At 35.8% G+C, this 27554-nt stretch overlaps 1 pseudogene; it reads right to left on the bottom strand.

The window, feature by feature from the left end:
• On the bottom strand, window positions 1–22148 carry LOC122138163 (annotated as a pseudogene).
• Between the last annotated feature and the right edge of the window lie 5406 nt (window positions 22149–27554).

Below are 27554 nucleotides of genomic sequence, written 5' to 3'. Positions count from 1 at the left end.
TTAAGGCCCGTCTAACATTGAAAGAGTACAGCGTTGATGATTAAACGTTTTGACCTGAAGTAGTGTTATGAATATTGATTTGTGTGAGAGCATTACCTTCTACATAGCTGGATTTGGCGATGAATCCTGATGAGGCTTTCAGAGCACCGTTAAAAACCACAAAACTAGCTCCAGTCACTGCAAATGAAAGATGGGGTCCGGTGAAACATCCACTAATCATATTACATAACAAATGTTACACAACCAACAACTTAAAGAGTGATATCACACTTAAACTTCTGGTGCTGACCAAAGTACATTTGAAAGTTTGCTTTTCCTAAAGATTTTGGTAATATTAAATAGCCTTGCGATAATTCCTTGTCTTGCAACATGCAACTATCACAACATAAAGATGTTTTAATATCACCTCAGATTTAAAATGCTATTGTTGGTAAGTTTAAATAATTATCTAAATATTTTTGGGCATATAAAAGCATTAAAACTTTTAAATATTAAATATTAAACCTTTTTTGTCCATGTTAATTCAGTCAAAAACACTAGGAAAACATGCCTTGATTATTTTTCACAAATATATGTAGGTAAAATAATATGTATTATGTAGGCATGTCAAATCGATTCATTGCATACAAAATAAACGTTTGTTTACACATGTGTGTGTGTACTGTATTTATATGTATATATAGATACTCATACATGTATATATTAAATAAATATATGCATTATATATTTACATTTTTATATAATATATATCATACATAAATATGAAATTACACAAATACACACACGTAAATATTTCATAAATACATACACGTACGTATGTGTACTTATATATACACAAATATATACAGTACACACATAAATCATGCGAACAAACTTTGATTTTGGATGCGATTTATCCCAATTAATTGATTTGACAGCCTTAGCATTATGTAACATTTTTGTGCATATCAATAAAAATGATTAAATACATATTTTTTCTTAGCGTTTATTCAGTCAAAAACACTGAGAAAACATGGTTTGATTATTTTAAATGTAAGTTGGAATAATGTGTTTAATGTAATGTAAAAAAAAAAAAAGATTAATCAAATTTTCTTTGTGTTCATTTAGTCAAAATCACTGGGAAAAACATTCCTTGATTACTTTTCACTTGATTTTTAGATTTTGCATTAAATATCTACTTGACTACAATGGCTTAAAATGATTGAAATTTTGGTCCCTCTGATTGAAAAACAAAATCCATTTAAGACATTTAAGAGAAAACACCAAGTTTTAAAGCTTTTTAGCTATAGCAGTGACTAACTAACCTCTCCTGGTTTTTCCTGGTATACTGTTGGCTTGCGTCTGGTAGCTTCCGTCCTCGTTCTGCAGGCAAACCAAGTGAGAATCGGCCTCAGTGCTGAAACAGGCACCGAAACTGATCACGTGCTCATTAGAGGAGTTCACCACCTTCAGCATCTACAACAGCCAGAACCAAACAACACATTCAACAACACAATAACACTGAAGCCTGACTGCTGCACAATTCAAACATAACTCTGACCTCATTAAACCTGGACTTGGGAATGTCGATGTAGCTGTTGCCCATCTCCATGTGCACTCGCAGATTTTCCACCACCGGTAAACTGTACTGGTAGTTCCTCAGATCCTGTGTTAGGATCAGCAAATCACAAGAATGAAGGTGGATAACAAGGATTTAGCGTTACAAGGCCTAAAGTTAAAGGAATAGTTCAGCCAAAATTGACAATTTGTTGAGTGGTGTGAATTACTTGTTGATTGTCGTGATGTTTTTATCAGTTGTTTGGACTCTCATTCTGACGGCACCCATTCACTGCAGAGCATCCATTGCTGAGAAAGTGATGCAATGCTAAGCTAAACTTCTCCAAATGTTTTCTAATGAAGACACAAACTCATCTACAACTTGGATGGTCTGAGGGTGAGCATATTTTCAGCAAAATGTAATTTGTGGGTGAACTATTCCTATAATAATACATGTGTGTCATGTGTATTATGTAATGTTATTTCTGTCCATATAATTAGTAATAGTTAACAGAGGCAAAAATGCCTTGATTGAACAACTTGATTATTAGTTTTTGCCTTGAATATTTTGCATTGAATATTTTGAATGTTGGTTCACTGCTTGAAAAAAAAGCATTTTAAGCCATAAATCAGCAAAGGGTTTTGGGTTACAGGGCCAAAAATTTGATTACATGTTTACATTCACGTCATACTAAAATGGATCTGCAAGTAGAATAACCGGTAATAATTTAGATGCAAAATAAACTTAATTTTGCAGAGATAGGCCATATTTTTCCATGCCTGCATCCAAAAAAGTGGCCATAAGTGTACCTGAAAGCACTATAGTTAGAATGGGGACCAAAGAAGCTCTTTAATTCTCAGAAATCAAGAGTGGCTCAGAGCTGAGTACACACTGTGGTCTCGGGTTTGAGTCTTGGCTCTCTAATCTCCTTCATTATCTGTCCACCAGGCTGAACCTTGAGACTTTCTGGTTAAGAAAAACAACGGTAAACCATCTCTGATTTCATACCCTTCGGGAAATGACTCACATATTATAACATTTTTAATTAAAACCACAATAAACCTATATAAAATTTAGATGTGTGTATGGAGTTAACGGCACTGTAATGTGACAGCCAGACCAAAACCAGTCTTAAGATAATCCCGTGTGTGTGTGTGTGTGTGTGTGTGTGTGTGTGGCCCGGCCCAATTTTTCAAAATGAAGATTTTATATATACATCATCTGAGAAGCTGAATAAATAAGCTTTCATTGATGTAATAATTTTGTTAGGAGACAATATTTGTCTGAGATACAACTATTTAATCTGATAGTGCAAACAAATCGAAATATTGAAATAAATAATATCTTTAATCCCAATATATTACTAACCAAAAGTGAAAGTTTTTGATATATATTTATGGTAGAGAGAAATTTAAAAATGTCTTCATGGAAACATGATCTTTACCAATATCTAATGATTTGTGTTTCAGGGTCACAAATAGTCTGCATTTGGCCCATACAATGTATTTTTTGCTTTTGCTACAAATATTCCCCAGCGACTCAAGACTGGTTTTGTGTTTCAGGGTCACAAATAGTCTGCATTATGATCTTGACCTTAACTGCATATCTTTCATCTTTGAGAACCATTAAATCATAAACAGTTTTAAAACATCATCTTTTAAAGGTTCAAAAGGACTTTTTTTCAAAGGAAGAAATGCGTTTATTCAGCAAGGATGCAATAAATTGCTAAAAAAAAATGACAGTAAAACATTTATAATGTAACAAAAGATTTCTATTTCAAATAAATGCTGTTCTTTTTAACTTTCTATTCATCAAAGAATCCTGAAAACTAAAATGCATCAGTTTCCACAAAAATATAAAGCAGCACAGCTGTGTAAAACATTGATAATAATCTGAAATGTTTCTTGAGCAGCAAATCAACATATTAGAATGATTTCTGAAGATCATGTGACACTTGGCTTTGCATCAATGTAATATATATGTATGTACATTGTACAATTCTTCAATGTAAACTATTTAACATTAAAAAAATCTTACCAATCCCAAACTTTTTAAATCTTTAAACAATGCATTGCAAATTCATATGAATTAGTTCAATACTCGAGGGATAAATGTGAACACGTACTGTGAGCAGATTCATGATGGTGTGTCCCGTCTCTTTAAAAACTGAGTCACGGAAACGCACGCTCACCAAAGTGCAGGGATACACTGTAACAATAAACACCACATCACAAGACTGGAGGAGACGGTACTATGAGCGAATATTATATTCTTAAAAACAGTGTCTTCTCTAGTGTACTAAAGGATATTTTAATGAGGACTCACCGTTGTATTGCACCCCCAGAGCGAGCAGCAGTCGGAGGGGAAACACTTTAGCCCAGGGAACCTCTAGTTTCTGAATCAAAACACCACAGAGGAACGAGACCTGCGGCAGAGCAAGACCATCCAGTGGCTGAAAGGTTGGAGTGAAGAACAGGACGCCCCCGTGGTCTTTACTGCCCAGGAAACTGTCAGTGAACGTTACGTTTCCAAGGTGCTCGATGAACTTCCCTTTGGTGGGAAAAATAAGAAAAACACTATAAATATCACTCAATTACATTCTGAATATTTAGTGTTTTTATTAAAAAGATAAAATATCATGCAACAAAATAAACCTTAAAACAAAATATTTCTGCTGCTATAAATCGATTTTGCTACTAATTTATCAGCACAGTAGTAAAAAAAAAACTTTATTTATTAGAATCAGAATGAGGATGGAATATGGAGCTGAAAATTATGACCGTTTTTGTCTCCCCTTTAAGGCAAGACACTACAGATGAATTAGGTTAATAATTTAACAGATATCACCGTGCATATTCTGTTAACTGATTACATTAATAATTGCAAATATGTTTTGGCATGGTATGTTTAAATATGCAAATGATGCATTAACTAATGAAATATGCACTAAACTGCATGCATTTCTAGAAACAGATTTTTATTATCAAAAAACGTTGTTTAGGACAAATTCATGAAACTTTAGCAATTTAGTCAATACATAAATATATGTGTGTTTGTGTATATATGCAATATACAATACACACAATATAAGTATACAATATATACATTATATAATTTCCCCCAAAAAATGCATTTTTATTTATTTTATTTTTGGTTAAAAAGTGCTACAGTACAGAAATTGTACTGTATGAATTAAAACATGGATAAAATGTATATATTTTATATATATATTTTTAAGAGTTGTGAGATATTTCTTATTAATAATAGTGACATTACTTCTAATGCTAATAGTAAAATAATTAAAAGTAATATTATAAGTTGTATTATTGTTATTATTAATATTATTTTCACTTTGAGAAGTACATCATTCTAGAAAAAAATAAATACTGTCAACAGCCAGAAAAAGTTCACCATGGTTTAAGCAATAAAATGTATAAAAACTGTGAAGTTTGGTGTACTGTATGTCAGTGCGACTGAAGTGGTGCAAAAAGTCATTTTGAGAAAACAGCCTTTAAAGATATGGATTGTAATTTAAATGTACAGACAAAAGTTATTTTAGATGTTTTCTTTCCACTAGTCTGAAACATCATGTGACGAAAAGCCAAAAAGCCTAAGATCTCAAAACCATCGTAATGTGTTTTCCCGTACTGTGAAGTGTTTGTGTGACGTACCTTTCTGTGCATCCTGGTATAAACTAATGTACAGGTTGAATACGTCTCTAGGCAGGCTGTTCTCTTCTGGGAGACACTCGATTATAAACACCAGCTCCTTCTGGCCCACTCCCTGAAAACCATTAGAGCTCAGACACCAGCACCTCTTCCCACCATCTACAACACATACAAAGAGAAGGCAATGACGTTTAGCCAATGAACTGGACGCGGATCATATATTTTAATCAGATTGCGACATCGTAACATACATGTGACCTATCTTGACGCTCACCAGTAAATTGGCGTTGAGCACAAAGGTCGAGGTTGTGGGCCTCCCTCTTCCAACAGCAGCAATATCTGGCAAGCCGTGTACAGGACGCTCTACAACTAATACATCTGCAAACGCAATGGACAGAAGATAAACAGGTTATCACAACTACTAAAGAATCTTCGCCAGAGCAAAAATGGCTTATTGTGTGGCCACAAAACTACTACAAACCAAAATGGCAGCAGCTTCAGTTAAAAGTGCAGGGAGGAAGTTCTAACCATTTATAAGGACTGCTTTATACTCTGAATCAGGCTAATTAAGTGACTTCTGAAAGTAAATAGCATTTTGCGGTCATCTACAAAGTCACACTGGCATTACAATAGACACATTTCTGAGCCTGAGGGCATGAAATGCTCAAAATTTCTCATTGAATAGTCCAATGTAGGGTTTGACAATATTGCCAAAAAATATTATCTCAACATTTTTCCCCCCATATCATATAAATACTGATTTATCACAACATTCATTTCATACCATTAATGGGGAAGAAAATGAATTTCACATATTTGCTAGACCTCGACAATAAATCTGAATATAATGTATTTATTTAGAATTAAACTACAGAATAAGCTGCCTTTTATTCTTTATTTATAAATAATATAAATAAAATTCCCAAATTTTGCGTTTCTGTTTTATCAAAAAAGTTGTCTAAAGAAGCAAATTCATAAAACCTTAACGGGGGAAAAGAAAAAACACTCATTTCCAGCAAAAATATGTTATTTTATGTCAAACTTTTTTTTTTTTGGTCAAATAAAGTGCTGCAGAAATGTTATACTGTATTAATTAAAACATGGATGAAAAAAATCTTTTGCAGACGCTTTTATCCAAAGCGACTTACAATTGGGGGATACATAAAGAGATTTTTCTTAAAGAGGCAAACAGACACAGGAAGTGCTTGAAATCCCAAGTTTTAGACATTGTTCAAATAAGTACAAGGTAGAAAGAGAAGGAATAAATGAGGAAAAAGACCATTTTTATTTATTATTTTTATGATGAAGTAATGTTATATTGTTGTATTATTATTATTTTTACTTTGAGAGGAGAAGTACATTTTACTATATAACAGCAATATATTTTTATAATAACTTCTTCAAATTAAACCATACTTTTATTCCGGTGGGTCACTGCGGAGACCTTTGAGTTTGTGTGTGTATCTGACACTTTAAATTTAAAAATGATGGCAAAAGCGACAGCTCTGGAGGTGAAGTACATGAAGACATGTTCAAGTTTATTTTCGACATTGTGCATACTTAAATAATTATATTGGAATTTAAAAGGCATAATTTCAGTTACTAAAATCTTATCATAAATTGTTTCGACGTATGGCACTTAAGTTCGTGTAGGCTTCGGAACAAGCTTCTTGCTTCTTCTGGCCGAAGCCACTAGAGTGGCGATCGAGCAAACCATGTACTGCACGTTTTTCAAAGCGTAATAAACGTAATAACAGGACTATCTTTGGAAAAAAGGGCACTACCAGGTGTAAAAAAATGGTTTTTAAGCCCATGTGATAATTTACTAGAGTTGCCCCTTAAACAATTAGAAAAAAATAAACAGCACCATGGCAGGTTATGTGCCGTTCAATACAAAAGGATGGCGAAAAACCAATCACAAACAAGTACTGGCTTTTAAAACCCTTTTTTCTCGTTTTAAACACATATGAGATACAGGGGAATGGCTGGAAACCTCCAACCACCATAAAGTCTTGAGACACATGTTTGTTTAAAGATTTAAAACTTAACTGGATTCATTTTACATGGCTTTCCTTTAAACATCACTCTCTTGTGCTGAGCCGATGGAGGTACAGCGCTGGAAGCTGAACCCTCTACGAAAATGTGATTAAATATGCATTCCTGTGTGAGAATGGCTTTGGATTCCGTTTTGACGTAAAAAACATCTTCTCCACACTGATGCGCTCTGTCTTATGCAACTAATTGACCATCTGAACACAGTAGCAGTGCCGCACAATGGGTTCACTGGATACGCGCTAACAAAAGATTAAAATGCACAATGACATTACTCGTCTGTCGCTATTTCGGCGCCCCACTGATAAAGCTGGCCTGCCGGATGGACGCCAGCCTAAAATTCGAATGCAGTGTTTTTGCATTTCGCAATGTGTTTTTTTTTTTTAATCCAACAAATATTCGAAATATTGAATACCCTGAGTGCAATTGTGTTTTTGATAAATATTGATGTCGACTTGGTAGCCCAATTCAAAAGAGAACCTACACTCTAGTTAAGCCTTTGAACAGGGTAACCCCCATCTGCCACTCATCTTCCCTGTGGTCAATGAGCAGGGGAGGAAGCCCAATTCATGTCGTTAATTGCACAGATGACCGCTTCTTGCACGCGCTGCCCACCGCACAGAGCGGCGTAGTCCCACGGGCCTTCTGAGGGTGGCGCGGGGGTCACCTCCGGCAGCCGCTGTTCAGGAACTTCCTTCCCCGGGCTTTCTCATCACCATCAACAGGCCAATTTACCATCAGGCCGGCCCGGAAAGGCTAGCAAAATCAGTTAATGAACAGTTCAGCTGTGGCATTCTAAGTTCTATCCAGCATAAGTTGAGAGGCATCCATTTGGCAAATCCTCACCTCGGCAGGCGGGTCTGGCGTGTACTGGGCCAGAATCCTGGGAGGATCTCCGGTGTCTGTACAGGGACACGTTTGATGCGTATCGGCGACCTTCACCGTTGCGGCGGGATTTGCCATCAGCAAAACTCCCAAGGACTTCTAGTGCAACGTGGAAAACCTACAAGAACCACATGGAGAAACTACAAAACCAGCAACTCGTGTCAAGGATAAAGAAGCTGTGAAACAGGGTTAGTGTTGTGAAAACTAAAACTAAAATAATAAAAACTAACAATAACTAAAACCATATATATACTGAAAGTTCGGGTTCCTCGAAAACTAAAAAGGTTAAACTGGGGGAAACAATAAAATTTATATAAAAATCTAACATTTCAGTTAGTTGCCCATCACATTAATTCTTATTTTATTTCAGTTTAACTTCAAGTGCTAAAATTAATGTTAAACTGAAATAAAATAAAGATAACTAGACATCTAAAAAATATGACAGAAACAAACACATTTACTAAAAATTTCAAAATTTAAATGAAAGCAAAATATAAAAACAAAATCTAATTTAAAATAATAAATAAAACTATGATAGTATATCATTGGACCCACTGACTTGAAATAGGTGTATCAAAAATATATCCATGATATTTGGTGTGATGAAGAGGAAACAATTTTTTTTTCTGTTTTCTATTTTTTCTACACCAAATACAGTTTAAAAGTTTGCTTTTTTGTTTGGGTCAAATGTTTGATCAAAAATACACTAGAAATTGTGAAATATTCTTACAATTTAAGAATCACCTTTTTTATTTGAATATATTGTAAAATGCAATTTATTCCTGTGATGCGCAGCTGAATTTCCAGCATCATAACTCCAGTCTTCAGTGTCACATGATCTTTCAGAAATCATTTTTAATATGTTGATTGGCTGCTCAAGAAACATTACTTTATTATTATCAGTGTACTGAAAAACAGTTGTGCTGCTTCATATTTTGCAGGAAACCGTGATGCATTTAATTTTCATAGTTTCATTGATGAACAAAAAAAGTTCAAAAAGCACCAGAATTTATTGGAAATAGAAATCTTTCGAACGTGTTAAATGTCTACAAATGCAACTTTTGATCAATTTAATGCATACTTGCTGAATTGAAATATTTATTAAAAATCATCCTGATTCAAAACTTTTACATAGTAGTGTACAGTTAACACGCTAACCTGATCCTAGCACACTATATGATCACGTAGTGCATGCAAATTTGGGGCGCGGTCACTCTTTCATTCATGAACTAATTATATTAAGTGGAAGTCTTTGTGTTTATAGCCATAAGAGTTATAACTCTGGCTCAGAGTGCAGTGGCGTGCCGTCATTACGAGGGTGTTTGAGGACGAACCACGGGGACCATGACGGTGGAGTGGGGGAAGTTGAGGTGCGGTGGCGCGGGCCTGCTGCATGGGTGGTATGGTGGAGCAGTACTCTGATGGGATGTTGGGATTGGGACTGGGCCCAGTAGGGCTCATCATTCTCTCATGGGCTTGAGCTGCACACAAACACACAAAATCAGCCATTCCTAAATCAGTCTTTACAGTGTAGTGAATGAAAGCTCATGCTGGGAGAGAGAATGAGTGAGAGAGAAAGGAACAGTCGGTAAATGTGAGGTTTCTCATTAAAGGCTGTGCACAACTTTAGTTAACAGGACCCCAAAAATGTTTAATTTAGGCAATTTAATTAATAGTTAATAAATACTTTTGTAAAATACAGTAGTTCATATCTGACTTTACGAATTATGTAATAAAGGAAATCTAATATGTAACTATCCAATCAAATCTCATCCTAAATTATTTCAAAATTAATATTCTGTATTACTCACACATGCATACTCGCACATAAAAAAGGAGTTTATAATTCAGCCAAAAATTTTTATGACTTTCTTTTATCTTCTGTTGAATACAAAAACAGAGATCTAGCACAAAAAGTTCCATAAAAGTAGACGTGTGTGCTGTCGTTCGTATCTTTGTAAATATTTACTGAAAATCCTGCCCTCCACTGCAGCACAGTGAATACGTTTCAATCTGTTCCTCACACATCTAACTTCTGGATGACTTTCAATAGCACACTGGCAAGTATGAACTACTTTTATGGTGCTTTTCAGAGAGTGACAACCCCTGGTTTATATGCTTTAATTTCATGGAAAGAAAAGCGACAATGTTCTGCTTTTTGTATTCAATAAAAGAAAAAGTCATAAGCTTCGGAACAACATGAGTTAAAACCACAATTCAACCAAAAAAGTAAAATTTGATGTTTATCTTACCCCCAGGGCTTCCAAGATGTAGGTGACTTCGTTTCTTCAGTAGAACACAAACAAAGATTTTTAACTCAAACCGTTTTAGTTTGTCAGTCGTATAATGTAAGTGGATGGGAATCATGGCTTTGAGAGTCAAAAAAACATACACAAGACGAAACCAATTAAAACCCCAGCCGTCTGCCTTTCCCACCCTCCCTGTGACGCACCCGTACCACCCATCTGAGTGAATACAGACATGCAACGAATCGTTCGTGTGCAAGAAACTTGAACAGTCACTTATCTACTTTTTTTTTCCGCTGATTCATGAACGTCTTCTTCAACCGGTGCCTGACACATTTTCTTTCCTTCTTCTTCTGGCGTTATGGCAGATTGCAGACGTATAAGTGCCTTCCGGGCCCCACCCTATCTCCTCAAATGTGGACCAGCTTGAGACTAGCTATCTACAATTTCCTCAATGTAGGAGTGTCCAATGGTCCCATTTTTGAGAGATCACCTGGTGGCCCTTGGTCCTCCCCCCCCCCCCACATGCCCATTCTCTTATAAGTCTGCACATCGGCCATAAAGCAAGAAGAAAAAAGTAATAAAGTTGTCCATGCACAGGCTGTTTGCTAGGAACACGGCTCAGGATCGCGGCTCATGACAGTTTTGGGACATTGCGTGAATCAGAGTGTTAAAAAAACACATATAAATACTGCTTCAGTTTCTTGCACAGACCGATCGTTTCGTGTCTTTACATATCAGCTCCGTATCGTCACGAGCCACAGGGTTTTAATTTGGTTCTCGTTTGTGTATATTTTTTGACTCTCAAAGCCATGACTCCCATCCACTTCCATTATAAGACATGACAAACTGCAACGATTTGAGTTAAAAATATTGAGTCTTTTTTGTGTTCTACTGAAGAATACAAAGTCACCTTACATCTTGGATGCCCTTGGGTGGGGTATGCAGATAAACATCAAATTTTCATTTCTGGGGTGAACTATCCCATTTAATGATGACAATTTTCATTTTGGGGTGAACTATATTTATAATACACTACCATTCAAAAGTTTAGGGTGAGTAAGATTTTTGTTTTTTAAAGAATTTAATACCTTTATTCAGCATTGAATAACTGTTCAAAAAGCGACCAGTATATTTAAAATGTCACAAAAGATTTCTATTTCAAATAATTGCTGTTCTTTTTGCACTTTCTATTCATCAAAAATCGGAAAAATAAAATGTATCACTGTTCACAGACAAATCTGAAAGCAGCACTGTTTTCAACATTGATAATAACCAGGAAATGTTTCTTGAGCAGCAAATCAGAATATTAAATGATTTCTGAGAATTCATGTGGACAATGAAGACTGGAGTAATGATGATCTGATCACAGCAAACAATTACATCTAAAAACATTCACAATAAGTATATTTTAAATTGCAATAATATTTCACAATTGTAGTTTTTAAGTGGTGTCGATCAAATAAATTGCCAGCCTTGGTGAGCAGTTAGAGACTTTTTTGAGAAACTTACAATCTTAAAGGACTCCAAGCTTTTGAATGGTAGTGTATATAATGTACACTCAAATATTTATGTTATAAATGTTCTATTGTCAAGAATTGTAAACCAAATGATGACTAAAAGTCCAAAGTTTACAAAACCTCAATCAGCTGAGTCACTTTCAATAAATCAAACATTTTACAAGCAAGAGCACTGAGCGTCAATTCAAAGACCTGTTGTTATTAAAAGTGCATGGGCAACGAGCCACCAAACTGAAACTCAAGAAACAGGACGTCCAGTGCAGCCACAGCCCAGTGTCGTTGACACCTCCTCCAGCTATGTTGAGTCAGCCTGCCGCTGTGCATTTTGTTGATTTAAAGCTCATGGATGCTCATCGCACCTGATTACCACTGACACTGCCTGTGTGTGAACTAGGCAAACATGTCAGCTAGAAGCACGGAAACGCAGAATATGCTGGACCTCACGGTTTGATTGAAAACGGCTCCAACAAGAAGGACAGAATGGGAACTGTTGAAGCCAAGAACCAGCAGACCGGAACGTCTTTCAGCATGTGGCAATTTACACTAAAGACGGTTGCAAAAAAAAGTTACAAACTTTAAGAGAGTAACCAAATAATAAAATGATTCAATTATAACTTTGAGCTCAACGAGGGCTCGATTTCGATTTCAGTTCAGTTGAGGATTACCTCATCCTAAATTAACTCTCTTCCAGGTTAATCACGGGTAGCCGGTAGGTCTCCCAGGACCGCGTTAGATTTTAGTAGTGCGCCGAGCAAAGGAGGAACAGTGTACCCCTTGCCGTTAAGCGAAAAGAGAGTCCGCGAGTGAGTGAAATAGAGGGTGCATCCTTTGAGCCTCTCTCATCCGGACGGGGCGCAGGCTCACACTGAGTTGTCCTGGGACCAGGCTAACGTCTCTGGCTGCGAGTGCAAGCTCAGTCAGTCCGTCAACACACCACGCACAGAGGTCGTATTAAATTGCTGCCCTGGGCTGAGCAGTGGTGACAAACCTTCCTCGCCTGAAGATGAGATATGTGTCTGTGTGTGTGTGTTTATGTGTGTCTAACTCTATTCCTCATCCCAGAGATGGACTGACTAGAGAGAGTTGTCACGAATACGTGCACCAGGTGGGTCCTAAACCACAAACACACACACACACCCACACACACAACACACACACAAACACACACCACACACCACACTCAAGGGGACATGCGCACCAGAGCCCTGGCTCCACACAGCCTGCTGCACCAAACCCTCGCAGCACTGACGCTCTGTGATGTGAATGCTCCTTTTTACATGTGGCAAATGGACCGCCACGCTCTGCCACACACCGTGTGCCAGCCTATTTTTATAGACCAGGCCAAACCCCCCCCCCAAAATAAAATAAAGCCTTGATCTTTCTCCATTAAATCAGCCCTTGAAAAATAAAAAGAGCTTCAGAGGTTTCGGTCCACAAAAAAAGTTGGACACAAAATTAAAAGGATACGGGGGATCTGCTTCTTTTCAAAAGGGACGCAATAGTGAGCCAGTGTTATTATTGCTGACTGAAACTAAAAAAAGTAGTAAAGGTTAAAAATTAAATAAAAATACACTTATGAGATTAGAGCTACTAAAACAAAAAATGCTGCCTTGCAAACTAAGTTTAAATAAATTTAAGGATTACAATTACTTTTAAACTGCAATCAAAAAAAATATTTAAAAACGAATTAAAAATTACATTAAAAAATGACTCTAAAACAAACATGAACATTAAATACGAAAAAAAAGATAAAAAGCGAATTCAAAATACTCTAATAAATACTATAAGAGTATATAATACTTCTAAATTACACAAAATTACATAAAACTTATTATAACTAAATCTGAAGATACAAAAATAAACACTAAATAAATATTTATTAATACTATAATAGTATAAATAATACTAAAATAACACGGTTCATGACAGCCAGAACTGTATCAACTAAGGAACATCAATGTCATTTAAAAAACAAGTTGCATTGTTAAACAATTGTATAAAAAAAAAACATCTATAAAGGTAAAAAAAAAAAAAGCATAGTTATAAATGATTAAATTGGGAATTCACTGTGCGCTAATAAAGCTTGGTTGTCTATGCAGTAGAAACGCAAAAACTTGAACTCTGTGCCACATGACTGGAGAAAACAGAGGAGAAAGGCATCAAGTGCGTTCAGTTTTGTCAACAACTTCATCACTTATAATGCACTTTTTGATTTTGACACTGCCCTCTGTTGATCCAACTGAAAAAATTATGATGTTTGATAATAGTATGTTGATACACACCGAAAAACCATACTTACAAAATCAGCGTCCAAATCCATAAACAATAACACATTATATTTAATCTAATTGCAAGACTTTACTCATAGAAAGTTTTTCGTGAATGTGATGTTCAACAGGCACTTTAATGTTTTAGCGGTTCATTAGACTGAAAAAAACAAATTGAAAAATGATTCAAAAGATTATATTGTTTCTCTATGTTGTTATCGTTTTATTGATGCTACTATTTTCTTAAAGTTAGAATTTTTTTTTTTTTACTTTATGGTTATAGTTATAGTTTTTTTTGTGTGAATGCACCTTAGTAACAGAATTACTGATCAGCCAGAACTAATAAAGACTGATAGTGTGATAGTTTCAATATTGTTTAAAATTTTCTATATTTGAAAGAACAGAGTTCATATCACGACTAGTTGTTGACCGATATATCGCCAAGGCGATAGTTTTTCTGTTTAGCCGGATGTGTTTGAGGCAGGACTTTTTTTTGACGGCTGCTAACACCGCTCACAGTTTACTCGTGTTGGCTGTCGACTTTCAGTTCTGTCTAATATGGATAAGTCTATCTAAATCTAAGTATTATTACAATTGCTTTAATATTATTAGTAATAAAAAGGCAAACATTATAATACGTTCTTGTTTGCGTCAGGATTCAGCAAATACGCATTTATATCATTTAAACAAATATTTGAATGACTAATGAACATTTAATTTCACAAACCTTGCAGACTTAGTCGAATCTAGGTGAGATCTTGTGAAGTGTGCATTTGTATCCTGCACGATCGCGTGTTCTCTGCGTGACGCTCGGTTCCGTGCGAATTGAATGTGGACAAGAAGGAGAGTTAAGCTCCACTGGAGACGCTTTTCGCGAGTCGACAAACTTTAAAACTCGTGATTTCAATTATGGCTGCGCTTTTATGCATTGCCACCAGCCATATTCACGTCATTTTCACTGCGTGCTGGTATGTAAAATGAGTGTTACCTTGGCTTTATTTGAAAAAAAATCAATATGATTCTCAATGCACACAAACTTCCCACCCCCGTTCCTACTGAGTGCCATGTGGTTACAGTGTTTACTTCCTTTTTAATTAAAATCATTAAAGATGTATTATTGGTGAAAAATAACTTTGTCTTGAATATCTTTGTACGATAAACTGCACAGAAATCGCTTTTCAGAATTTTTTCCCAGCTGTAAATGGCAACGTTTTCATTATTGTTATCGTTTTACGTGCAAATGGGCCTTTAGAGCCGATGACTTCACAGACATAACTAATACATACTAAGTGCATCAAACAACGTCTTTCAAAGATTTCATGCCAATATCAAAATACCAATACAATGAGTACTTTTGAGTATTTCTTCCTCAAAAACGAATTTTATCAACCTAATTTCTGTTTACCACATTACAGCAGCTAAAAATAAACCATCTGTGGCAGTAGTTCATGTAGGCCGAAAGTGTAGAAAGGGTCATACCCCATATACCGACGATGAACCACTGCCACAGATTGTCAGTCTTTAAAGAAATAGCTCACCCAAAAAATTAAAACTGTTTGAAAATTCACGCCTCAGGCCTTCTAGATGTAGATGAGTTTGTTTCTTCATCAGAGTTTGGAGAAAATGTAGCATTGCATCAGTGTCTCAGCAAATGGATGCTACTGCAGTGAATGGGTGCCATCCGACAAATGAGAGTCCCAAACAAGCTGATAAAAAAATCACAATAATCCACATTATAAGGCATTGATTAAGGCATTAAGATGCCAAAATACACTATAATCCCTAGTACTGGATTTTAGATGGGAAGCAATGGTTTAAAGTTAGTAACATCTTAAATGACGGATTTATTTTTTTTACAAACCACACAGCATTTGATTCTCCAGATGTTAACTGAGGATTGGAGTGGTGTGGGATTAGTGTGATGTTTTTTTATCAGCTGGTTTGGATCTCATTCTGACGGCACCCATTTCACTGCAGAGGATCCATTGTGAGGACACTGATGCAATGCTAACATTTCTCCAAATCTGTTCCACCGAAGACATCAACTCATCTTGGATGGTTTCTGAGGGTGAGGACATTTTCAGCAAAATTTCATGTTTGGGTGTACTATCCCTTTAATGTTTGTTCGTTGTAAATGGATGTTTAAAGGTACAGTGCATTGCATCACTTGAACATACTGAATTCATTTTTATTAAGCCAGCTGGGGACTATATTAAAGTGGTTTAGCACTCACCTCTCTGTATGGTAACATGGCAGATGACACAAACCCTGGCCTCTTTATCCAGATATTTCAGTCTGCATTTGCGGTTGCAGCAGTTTGCACAGTACACCTGCAAAGCAGACAACATTATTCACTCAAACACTGGATAAACGCAGTACTTCATCAGACATAAACCTGGAGAAAACTCTCCTCTCTGGTGTCCTTTAGCCCATTTTATTTATTGGCCCAATATGTCTAGAAAACAGCAACTCAGTGCAGCATTCAAGCGGGAAAACTATATCAGCACTAAAAATACATTCTGCTGACCCAGTAAATCCGCCTATATATTAGCACCTCCAGAGAAGAATAAACCACACTGACGTAATGATAACAATACATAAAATGAGTACTTCTGCTGTCTAAAGCAGTGGACTACAGGTTTAAGGCTTTCCTGTGGTTATAAATAAACTAGAACACAATGGCACAGAACTTTGCTCGAAATCAACGCAGCTGACTGCATGTAAATTCATCGATTCACACTGCGGTTATTTGCCTTTCACCTCCAAAAGTCAGGGCACACTCAACTACTACACAAAGTTACAAAGTCACTTTCAGAAACTGAAGCAAAACACATTACTAAGACTCTAATTTTGTCATTTATGCAAAATAAAACCCTGACAGGGTGATAAGGATTCAAACGTTAAAAAGGGTTTATTTTGAAATAATGACTGTCTGACTGTACATATCTTGCTTATTATGAAGATACTTACTCGATAAATAATAAATGGACATGAAATATTGATCAGAGTTTAAACTCTTTGTTATGTGAGAAGAAAGAGTACAGAGTAATATAGCAAGTAAATCACCTCCCAGGGACAATAGTCAATTATACAAATAAAATAAAATAAAATAAAATAAAATAAAATAAAATAAAATAAAACAAAACAAAACTTTGGGCTTGTTGAGATTTGTTTAAAATGTACAATATATCTGTGTTAGATTTTTTTATAATAATGTATAGGTAAAAATCACTCAGTTCAGTTTGTATCATGCTGCTGTGGTCACAGGTTCGGTTCAATAAAGAGGCCCTTTTACCAGACATTTACAAACATCCATGTTTATATACATTCAGTCAAACAGTGCAGTAAAATACATCATTAAACCAATGTAGCTAATTATGATATCAAAATATTAAATATATAACTACTAAAGTTTAAAATGTTATGTTAACTTTAATGTAAAGTCAATGTTTTTGAATAAAGACTCTTCTACCCAACAAGACTGCATTTATTTGATCAAAATACAGTAAACACAGTAATACTGTGAAATATTACTATATAATTTCAGGGAAAATTTTAATAGATGTGACCCTGGAGCACAAAACCAGTCTTAAGCCTTTCTTTTTGCCAAAAATCATTAGGATATAAGTAAAGATCATGTTCCATTAAAATATTTTGTTAATTTCCTACCGTAAATATATTAAAACTTAATTTTTTGATTAGTAATATGCATTGCTAAGAACACTTCATTGGGACCCGCTTTAAAGATGATTTTCTCAATATTTAGATTTTTTTTGCACCCTCAGATTCAGATTTTCAAAATAGTTGTATCTCAGCCAAATATTGTCCTATCATAACAAAAAGCATATTTATTCAGCTTTCAGATGATGTATACATCTCAATTTCGAAAAATTCACTGGTTTTGTGGTCACATTTTAAAATGTAATTTATTCTTCTGATCAAAACTGAATTGTCAGCCTCATTACTCCAGTCTTCAGTGTCACATGATCCTTCAGAAACCATTCTAATATGCTCATTTGCTGCTAAATAAACATTTATATTTCCTGAAAAAACGGGTGCATTTATTCCCAGTGGAAAACTTTATACATTTTATTTTTCAGGATTCTTTGATGAATAGAAAAAGGACAGCATTCATTTGAAACTAATCTTTTATAACTTATGGTCACTTCTGATAAATTTAATGCATCCCTGAAGAATAAAAGTATTAATTTCTTTAAAAAAAAATTAATCGTAAGACCCCATACTATTTAATATCTTCCAAATAATTGTGGTTACTGACACTGATATACAACAAACTCACCACACCACATGCACTGGTGTCTTCTTTTGCTGGTAAAGGTAAACTTTTGCTCACAATTCATGCAGTTAGGAGCCTCGGAGTCCGGCACCCACGGGGGCTGCTTGACCCCAGATCCTCGACCTCATGTCCTGGTGGATCAGGACTCTCTCCTGGGTACGGTGGAGGCTCTGAACGCTCATCATGGCCGTAACTTGTATCATATTGCTGATAAGAAGGGGGTTCACAGGTATTTTCATCTTGGTTGGGAGAAACTTGTGAGCCATTCTCTGCAGAAAGGCCTGGTAAATCGGGATTAGCATGACCAGTCCGGTGTCGTTCAGATGGAGGCCGTACGGTTTGGTTGGACAACTGCTTTGGTCTCGCCCCGCCGTAATTTGAGTCTTGGTTAGGGGTGCAAACTGACTGAATCTCAACAGGGCTGGTTGCATTTTCATGGCTAATTGTTTGTGTGGCATCTGTCCTCAGCGGGCTGCTGTCCTGAGATGAAGACGACACGTTCGGAACCTTCGCTCTCCTCCAGATACTGAAGAGAACCATCGCTCTCAGGAGAAGCAAATGTCTCAACTTTGCAGCTCTGTAGCTCCTCATCTAAAAAGCCTTCCGCGTTTCCGTTAAATTCTGAAAAGCCGTCATCTACGAATTGTTCTGCGCCTGCGTCGGAGTTCATTTTCACATCCTGACCCATCAGAAAGGCGTCCAGCTCCTCGTCCGTAACCATCATCACAGTCTGGTCGCTTTCAGGAAGGTAATCGTTGGCGATTACTGAACTCGTAGGAATAATTAGGGCTTTCTGAAATAGGGCGGAGACGGGTTGCTTTCGCACAACTCCTTCTCTGTCGGCGACAAGTTGCGCTTAAAGTTTCTTTCAGGGTAATGGCCTGAGACAGCAGTCGCCCTTTCTGTGTTCGACATGATTTGGACAAGCTCAGGTTCATCTTCAGGTGAGGAATCAGGCCTATTGGAGGAGAACGGTGTTGTGGGTTCTTCTAACGGAAGAATTAACTCTTCAGCCTCTTGAATTGCTGAATTTCTTTCCAGATCAGCCTCATCTTTGGTTTCAATCAGGCTGCTGTCTGTGGGTCTAAAGACGCACAAGGGATCCACACATCGATACAGCCATCGGCAAGCAAGATAGAGAAGGTTCCTTCTCCAGGGAGGGACTTCCAGCTGAATCCTCTGGAGTTCTGACACTGAGATCTTCAGATAGTTGGGTGTCTGTTGAGTCCGGCTGCAGTGATACAGCATGCTCTTCACTGGTTGCTTCATTTGTAGCATGAGGAATTGAATTATTAACATCATCTTCGTTTACTGAGACTTCACATGGACAGCTGTTCTGATCATTGGAGCTTGAGTCTTCAAGACTTTCAATTCGATTGCACTCCAAAGGTGTGATGCTACTTAAACCATGAGGGTCACCAACGGCCGGTAATATGACATCTAGCAGGCTGAATGAGTTATAGTTAATCTCAGAGTCATGTTTTGGTAATCCACCGGCGTTAGAAGCATCTCCCGGACAGAGACTACAGGACTCTCGAAGTCCACTAGCAGCTCCTCATTAGTTTGTTTCTCAGAAAACGTCCAGTTCTTTAAAGTCCTCCTGACTATCGGCTTGCTGGAGGTTTGCAGAAACCCGTATCGTTCACCAGGTCACACACAGGCTTTAGGGAGCGGTCGGACAAGGAGGAGCCGAACTTTTGGTGCCTCTGCTATCGACAAGAGGACAGGAGGTCCACACCTGTGAGTGGCTGTTCATTAGAATAAGAATCTTTTGGTTTAAGGTAATACTTGAGATGTAAGTCCATAGTGCAGGGCATTGACAATCTGGGAGTGTTTGTGTGACCGTGTGTTGCTCTGGTGTGAAGCTCTGAAGGTTCCAAATGGTGACTAGAGACAATCGTGGCGTCCGGACAAGGAGGGCTTGTAAAAGTGGTGGACTTGTTCTCAAGCTCCTCTAAAAATCAAGTAAAACATCATATTAATTTATATAATGTAGCTGACATGAAAAACATAAGCCATAATAAAACAACCAAAATAAATGTTATGATACCATAAAACTGACATAAAGACCAGACAACATACACAGGATATATATTGTTGCACATATTATATATTATTAATTACACATAATATATGAGATTTCTCCAATAAAAAGTTTGAAATAAAGATTTTGGTTTTTTTTTTGATGATGATTTTGAAAGAAGTCTTATGCTCACCTAGGCATTTATTTGATTGAAAATATAGAAAATATTGTGTTAATATTATTGTAATTTAAAAGAACTGTTTTATATTTAAATATATTTTTAAATTGTAATTTATTCCTGTGACACAAAGCTGAAATTTTCAGCATCATTACTTCATTCTTCAGTGTCACATGATAAAATCATGAAGAATTATTAAAAATTGAGCACCAGTTAATAACTAATAATAATTTAGCAGCAAATCCGCATATTTCTGAATGATCGTGTGACACTCAAGACTAACGATGCTGATTAATTCAGGGTTTGCCATCAAAAGAATAAATCTGAATTTTAAAATATATTCAGATAAAAAAGTTATTTCAATTTAAAATACTTTAACCCTTTAACTGTCACCCCCCATTTTATAAAATAGGCATTAAAGTGCACTATCCAAACTTAAATTGTTGTAATTTATGAACACTTTGGAATATAGACCTAAGGTTGGTCTCTTTTTAAAGAATAAAATTAGTAGATTTTGGCATAAATTTTTCAAAAAATTAAAGTATCAAAAAGTGATAGAAGTTTAAATGTACTATAAATAAAATGTGCTATATTCATTTGATTTATTTATTATAAATATTTTTACATAACAGGTTTTACTCTAAAATGGTTATAAAATTTAAGCCTTGTGTCTGAATAAGTTATGTTCCAAATTTTGAAGTGATATGAAAAAAATTGAGGTTCCTGTGAGTGATTTTATTTAGGGCGTTCATACCACAAAAAGCCACTGGGAGCCATCAAAACTACTTTGACTTTTGTTAATTAATTTTTCTCTAGATTTCTCTGTCAAGTTTTATTCTATCTCAAGCATTTTGTAATATGACACTTGACACTGCCCACTAAGAGGGAGAAGACCGCCATAAGATTTCAAAGTACCATTTCCATGGTTATGCAATACGTCTGATTTCAAAATGGTTTTCACAGGATGAATCTTGGACTTCTAAGCTTTCAAATGATATATAATTTATGATGATTACTAAAAGATTTTGTAGAGAAAAAGGACAACAACAAAAAAGAGCACCAAGCGTCCCACAGGTTGGACGGGGACAGTTAAGGGGTTAAAATAATAAAAAAAACTACCAACTACATACATAAACTATAGGATACATACCCATTATTATACAGAACCATATGATCAATTAAATAACCGGCAAAAGTTGTTGAATTTACATCAATTCACCCAAAAGGAATTGTGTCCTCACACAACTGAGAAGGCAAAATTAATTTTGTAATACTACCATCTCAATAAAGCAAAAAGTCTCAAACCTGCATTGAGTTCAAAAGTCATCCAAAAGCTTGTCCAGGTCACACACAGCGGCCTTAAAATAAACTGTCCATCCTAGGACGGGTACGATACACCTCACTTACCCCTGCAGGAGAAACTGGGGCAGTTGAGACAGAAAGTTAAAAATCACACATATTTTACTATGTAACATTTCTATGTCTTATGAATCTAACTAGGAAATACTTGGTAGTTAATGACAGTAACAGACAAACAAATAAGAAACAAATAGACAAGCTGTTCTCAATGCTTAAGTACAAATAAGTTAAAAGCCGGGACAAGTATGTTTGGCTATTATTAATAATGAGGATTTGTATAATTGTAAGATTGAATATTTTTAACATCTAAAATTCACAGTAACGGTTTTGGGATGTTTACTTTGCTGTGATTTATTGAGAAGTGAAAAAGTGGAAGTGGTCTGTAGAGCAAATCAAAAGATGGACAAAAAAACAAACATTTGTATATAGCAATACATTTTAAACAAGAAACTATAAACACTGAATTAATTCACATAAGGCTATGGTAATTATCTAGGATTCCTCTGTCGTGAGCTATGATATCAAGTTTCGAAAGGGCTGTTAATTAAACATCTAAACAAACAAAATAACTTTAAAACGTTAACTCAGTGCGTATTAGTGCTATTATTTTCGATATTAATAATAACATCATTATTTATCACTGCACTGTCAGAAACTAATAAAGCACACCATTCAAACCGTTTCAGCACACAATAATAAAGCTTTCGTAACGTCAACCCCAAAATATAACAAATAAACAGTACGTCAACTTACTATTTTTCATAAAGTTATATTAGCTGTCCAGTTATCATTAGCAATCTGCTAGCTAGCGTCTAGCTGTTCGCGTCTAATCTCACACACACACACATAAATTCAGCCCAGGTGGCTGGAATGTTATTTTTTATGATATCATTCCGCTTCGTTAGCTACCTTAATGTGTGTCATTGTTCAGTCGTCTTCGTTTGTTGGCTGTATTCGGATGAAATGTTAGTGTATTTCACTGTTAGCAGCGAGCTAATGTTTTCTTTTCCCTCAGTACATTCCACAGTCGACTGCGCGAGCGACCATTTCCACCCGGCGCGAGAGTCGCTGTTTAAAGGGGACGCGCACTATTTTTGACCTGAATTACAGAGCTTAGTCCTGCAGGGTAGCGTCATATTTAATTTTCGACAAGAATATTATATATAAAAAAATAATAGAATCAGTAAGGGACGCCTGAAGTACAGCGTGTGCAATGGACTGTATTGTTGTTTAACAAAATCAGTCTTTTCAGAGGAGGAAGAAGGAGAGAGAAAAAAACTTCCAGGAGACAAAAACTGCATAAAACCAGTTTTGAAAAGTTGTGGACTTAGCTAAAAGCACGTGATCTTACGTGAGCCTTTATATAGTGAGTACCATTGTAAAGACCATTACGTCATTCATCCACTAACAGCCTCCTTTACCGATGAAGGCCTAAAAGTTAAAAACATTCACAGAACGTTCAAAAACGTCCATTTTTTAAATGTTTTTTTTCTTGTTTATGTTGACATTAAAGGGTTAGATCATCTAAAAATGAAAATTAGCCCATAAATTACTCACCTCAAGTCATCCTAGGTGTATATGACTATCTTCTTTCAGATGAATCCAATCGGAGTTATATTAAAAATTCTACTCAGTGGGTGTTGCATGCATCAGTCCAAAAGAAGTTAAATAAAAAGCACCCATCCATTTAAAAAAAGTGTCTCACGCGGCTCTGTGGGGTGAACAATGGCCTTCTGTAGCGAATCGATGCATTTTTTTTTTTTTTTTGCCTAAGACTCCCCTTGTAAGAAAAATATCCATATTCAAAACGTAATAATCAGTTTAATGTAGCTTTCATTTTTGGGTGAACTAACCCTTTAAAAAAATGTTCTAAGAGCTTTTACTAATATTCAAAATTATATTTCTGAAGGTGAAATGTCTAGTTTTTATTTTAAAAGTGTTGTTTTTATTGGTTATGCCAATGTTAAGGGAACATTTCATCATTTTGCAAACATTATCAGAACATTACTTCTGAATACTGAATACAATACTTCCGTCCAGCTGAAACGTTTCTTTAAAAAAAAAAAATAAAAACCAGACATTTGTTCCCAAAAAATTTCTTTTCAACGTTATAACAAGAAGATTGAAAACCAGACAGCTTTATATGAACATTTGTTTATAACATTTGTTCTCTCCAAAGGTCTGTTCCCTGTTATAGCTGGGATATTAATATTTCAGTATTTTATTCCGGTTTGTATGTGTGTGTGTGTGTGTGTGTGTGTGTGTGTGTGTGTGTGTGTGTGTTTATTCCTACAACAACACAAATACTCAGAAAATTTCAAATTAAAAGTTAGTCCTTATGTTATCCAGCTGTTACTGAAAGAGTTCCTATTCATTAATTATTGCCATGAGAAGGTGAGGCGGACCATAAAAAGACATAATAGTTTGCAAATCAGTTATGCCGCTCAAAACCAGTGTGTGTTTAGCAGTGTGACATAAAAAGGGTGTTGTAAATGTTTATTACAGATCATATTTTTTTAAGTATCCTAACTAATCTTCATCTTGTTTTCACCTGAACAACACTACTTCCTTGTTTTAAAGCAGGTACTGAGCTTATTTCCACATATCCTTCCTTTAAATGCTTTTTTATAAATGAAAACTGCTTTCCATGCGGTCAAGTGAAAGTCATTGTCTGTTTGCCGTTTCGAGTTCTATCTAAAGATTTCTTTAAAAAAATCCCACTAAAAGAACAACACTGACAAACACTTAATAAAAAAATCATGTTTACACAGTAAAAACAGCATGTTGTTTTTTTTCCCCAGCAAATAATGTAGAGTAAGCAAGATGTGACTGCACAATGCTGATGATTTGCAAATATGTCAAATCACAGAAATTTAGGTCAGGAGAGACATAACGCACAAACTCTTCCTGTAGTGAGTCACATGTGTGAATAAACAAAAACAGACCTATATATAAATTTAAATATTATCTGTGTGATTTATTCAAAATAGGCCTATATGTCTTATTAAATATTGCTAATATCCCCAATGTGCACTTTTATATCTACCTTAGTTTTAAAATGACTTCAGTAATGCATTATATTACTCTATTATGCAAACCAATATATTACTCTTCAAAAAATGAATATACCTGTCCATGATAAAAAAAAAAAAAAAACTATGCAAATATTGTCACCTGAGAGTCTGCGCATACCAGTTTCAGTCATTGTCGTCATTGCTCTTACAGCCTGTGAGAAGAAGAAGAAGAAGAAAATAGTTTCTAATGAATTATGACAGCTGGTCAATATTTATTTGCCTCTTCAGGTGAAGTCTTCAAGACCACCTTCTGCTGACGTCACACGCGGGATAGGCTGCGTCACGTGGTACAGCTTTCCAAACCCTGAGTTTTCCGAAAAAAAAAAAATGTAGAGGAACAGAAACCCGCTTGATCGTGGGAAAGGTAAGACGAAACCATCCTTAAAGTGTATTATTTAATCTGTTGTGTATAATACCCTTGTATATTCAAAACTAAGCCGCGTTTTCTAAAGAAGTGATCGTTGTTGTTTTTTACTAACACAATCTGTCTGTTGTTGTCATGTCGTTTCTAAACGTTCTTTGCTTTATATCTCAAATATGTCTCTAAATAAAGCAGCTATCTTAGTTTTGAGAGTAGATCTACGCACTACTGAGGAGAGAAATAACCATCATTTAAAACTTCTCTGACCTGTTGATCCGCAGTGTTTTTCAAAAAGCGCTTTGTTTTGGTGCAGTTTTGCGTGGCGCTCCCCGATGAATAGATTCTTTGTAGATGGAGCGAATATGTTGTATTATTCATTACTGGTAATTAGTTACATTGTTAAATTACTGCCAGCAACGCACAAATAAACAATCTATAGTATTTATATATCACATATGGTTAAAAAAGCATAGCATTACTTTTTGTACCTTTTAGTACTTTTTTTAGTATACAGATATTTTTGGCTCTTTGTGAATGTGTTGATTGCATTTATTAATATATAACTTTCTTTCTTTCTTCTTCTTTTTTGATTGTCTGCTCTTTCAGGCCTTTGGATGCACAAATATCAAAGAAGTTTAACACACACTCAAGGCCAATGTAAGTCTGCACAGTGTCTGCGTGTGAAAGGTATTCTATAAAAATGGTTTGTTTTTTTCCTTATTCGTAATACTTTTTCTCTTGTTGTTTCATTAGGTAAACTGTGCTTAAGGAAGAGTGTGGCATGGAGATTGTTGTTTTCTTTATTGTATGCTGTTGACGCAGCGTTAGTAGTCTGTGATTACCCAATCAGACGTCTAGTTCTTGAACAGTCATGTTCATTTCTGTCCCTGTGGTTGTCTTGATTCTATCTGTGGCGTAAATGTTTGGGTTGCAGTCGTATCTCCTTTGGGTATAGAGTTAACGCTCTTGGTAGTGGATGCGGGGTTACTGTTTCAGTCGCTGCTAGTTCGGGTTACAGAGTTGGACCGCCTGACCTGGGGAGCACCTGTGTCCGAGAAAACTGTATTGTACATGTCTTTGGAAAACTTGGTCAGCTGTAGCATTACATAATCAAATATTTTATGTATAAATTGTCCCACATAGCAGTTTCTAGTTTCTGACTCTGCGTTATTACTTATTAAATAGACATGCTCAATATATAATTCAGCAAGCAAGTTCACTCTTTCATCCCTTTAAGACACCGTTGCTCCCAAGGGGTTTATTTCTTGTATCACTTTCTGATATGCCAAATGGAGGTTATTTGTGTCGACAGCCTCTTATCTGCTTTGGAGAAGGGTTTTTGCATAATATCTTCATGCTTTAGCTTTTTCTTGTGCTCTTTCAATTGTAGAGAGGCATTTGTCCGGTATTGTAAGTCGATCCCCCCAGAAATCATTAAGCTTTATCTTGGTATGTAAAAACCCAATATACAAGAGACAAATTTTGCATACTTGTTACAGTTTCTGAACTGTTAACATGAACTTGTTTTAGCACACAATATCTGCTCTGTAGGCCTAATAGTGATTCTCAATTGGTTTTGCTTCGTGACCATTTTTACGTTTTCACATTAACTGATGACCCAAAAAAAAGCAAAAAAACAAGACATATTTAATAACAAACAGTGTTTGATTGGATGCACTTACTTTGACGTCAATAACAAAGGTTATGGCAATTAGGCGCTCCTCCTATTTTAAAAGTTAATAAAGCTACTTATTTGTTATATTTGCAAAGCTGAAATAAAACCCAAATAATTGACCAACTGTAGAGTAGGTTTGACCCAATCCAAATCTTAAATTGAAAGAAGAAAGTGCAATGCATGCACACTCTACAAGCTAAGCTTAAGTTATAGTCATTTGGCATTGTTGACAACAGACCCTGTGACCAATTTTTGGGTCACAAACTACCAGTTGAGAACCACTGCTTCTTTCGTTCTTGTCTATAATAGCGGTTCTAGGACTGGTTTTGCTTGAGGGCCCAGATGTTACATTGCATTCTCAACCCCCTAATGACCCAAAACTGAACAATAAATTGATGCGAAGTAAGCAAAA

This window comes from Cyprinus carpio, chromosome B8 (assembly GCF_018340385.1).
Source record: "Cyprinus carpio isolate SPL01 chromosome B8, ASM1834038v1, whole genome shotgun sequence".
Classification (NCBI taxonomy): Eukaryota; Metazoa; Chordata; class Actinopteri; order Cypriniformes; family Cyprinidae; genus Cyprinus; species Cyprinus carpio.
This window is presented reverse-complemented; position numbering and strand designations above follow the sequence as displayed.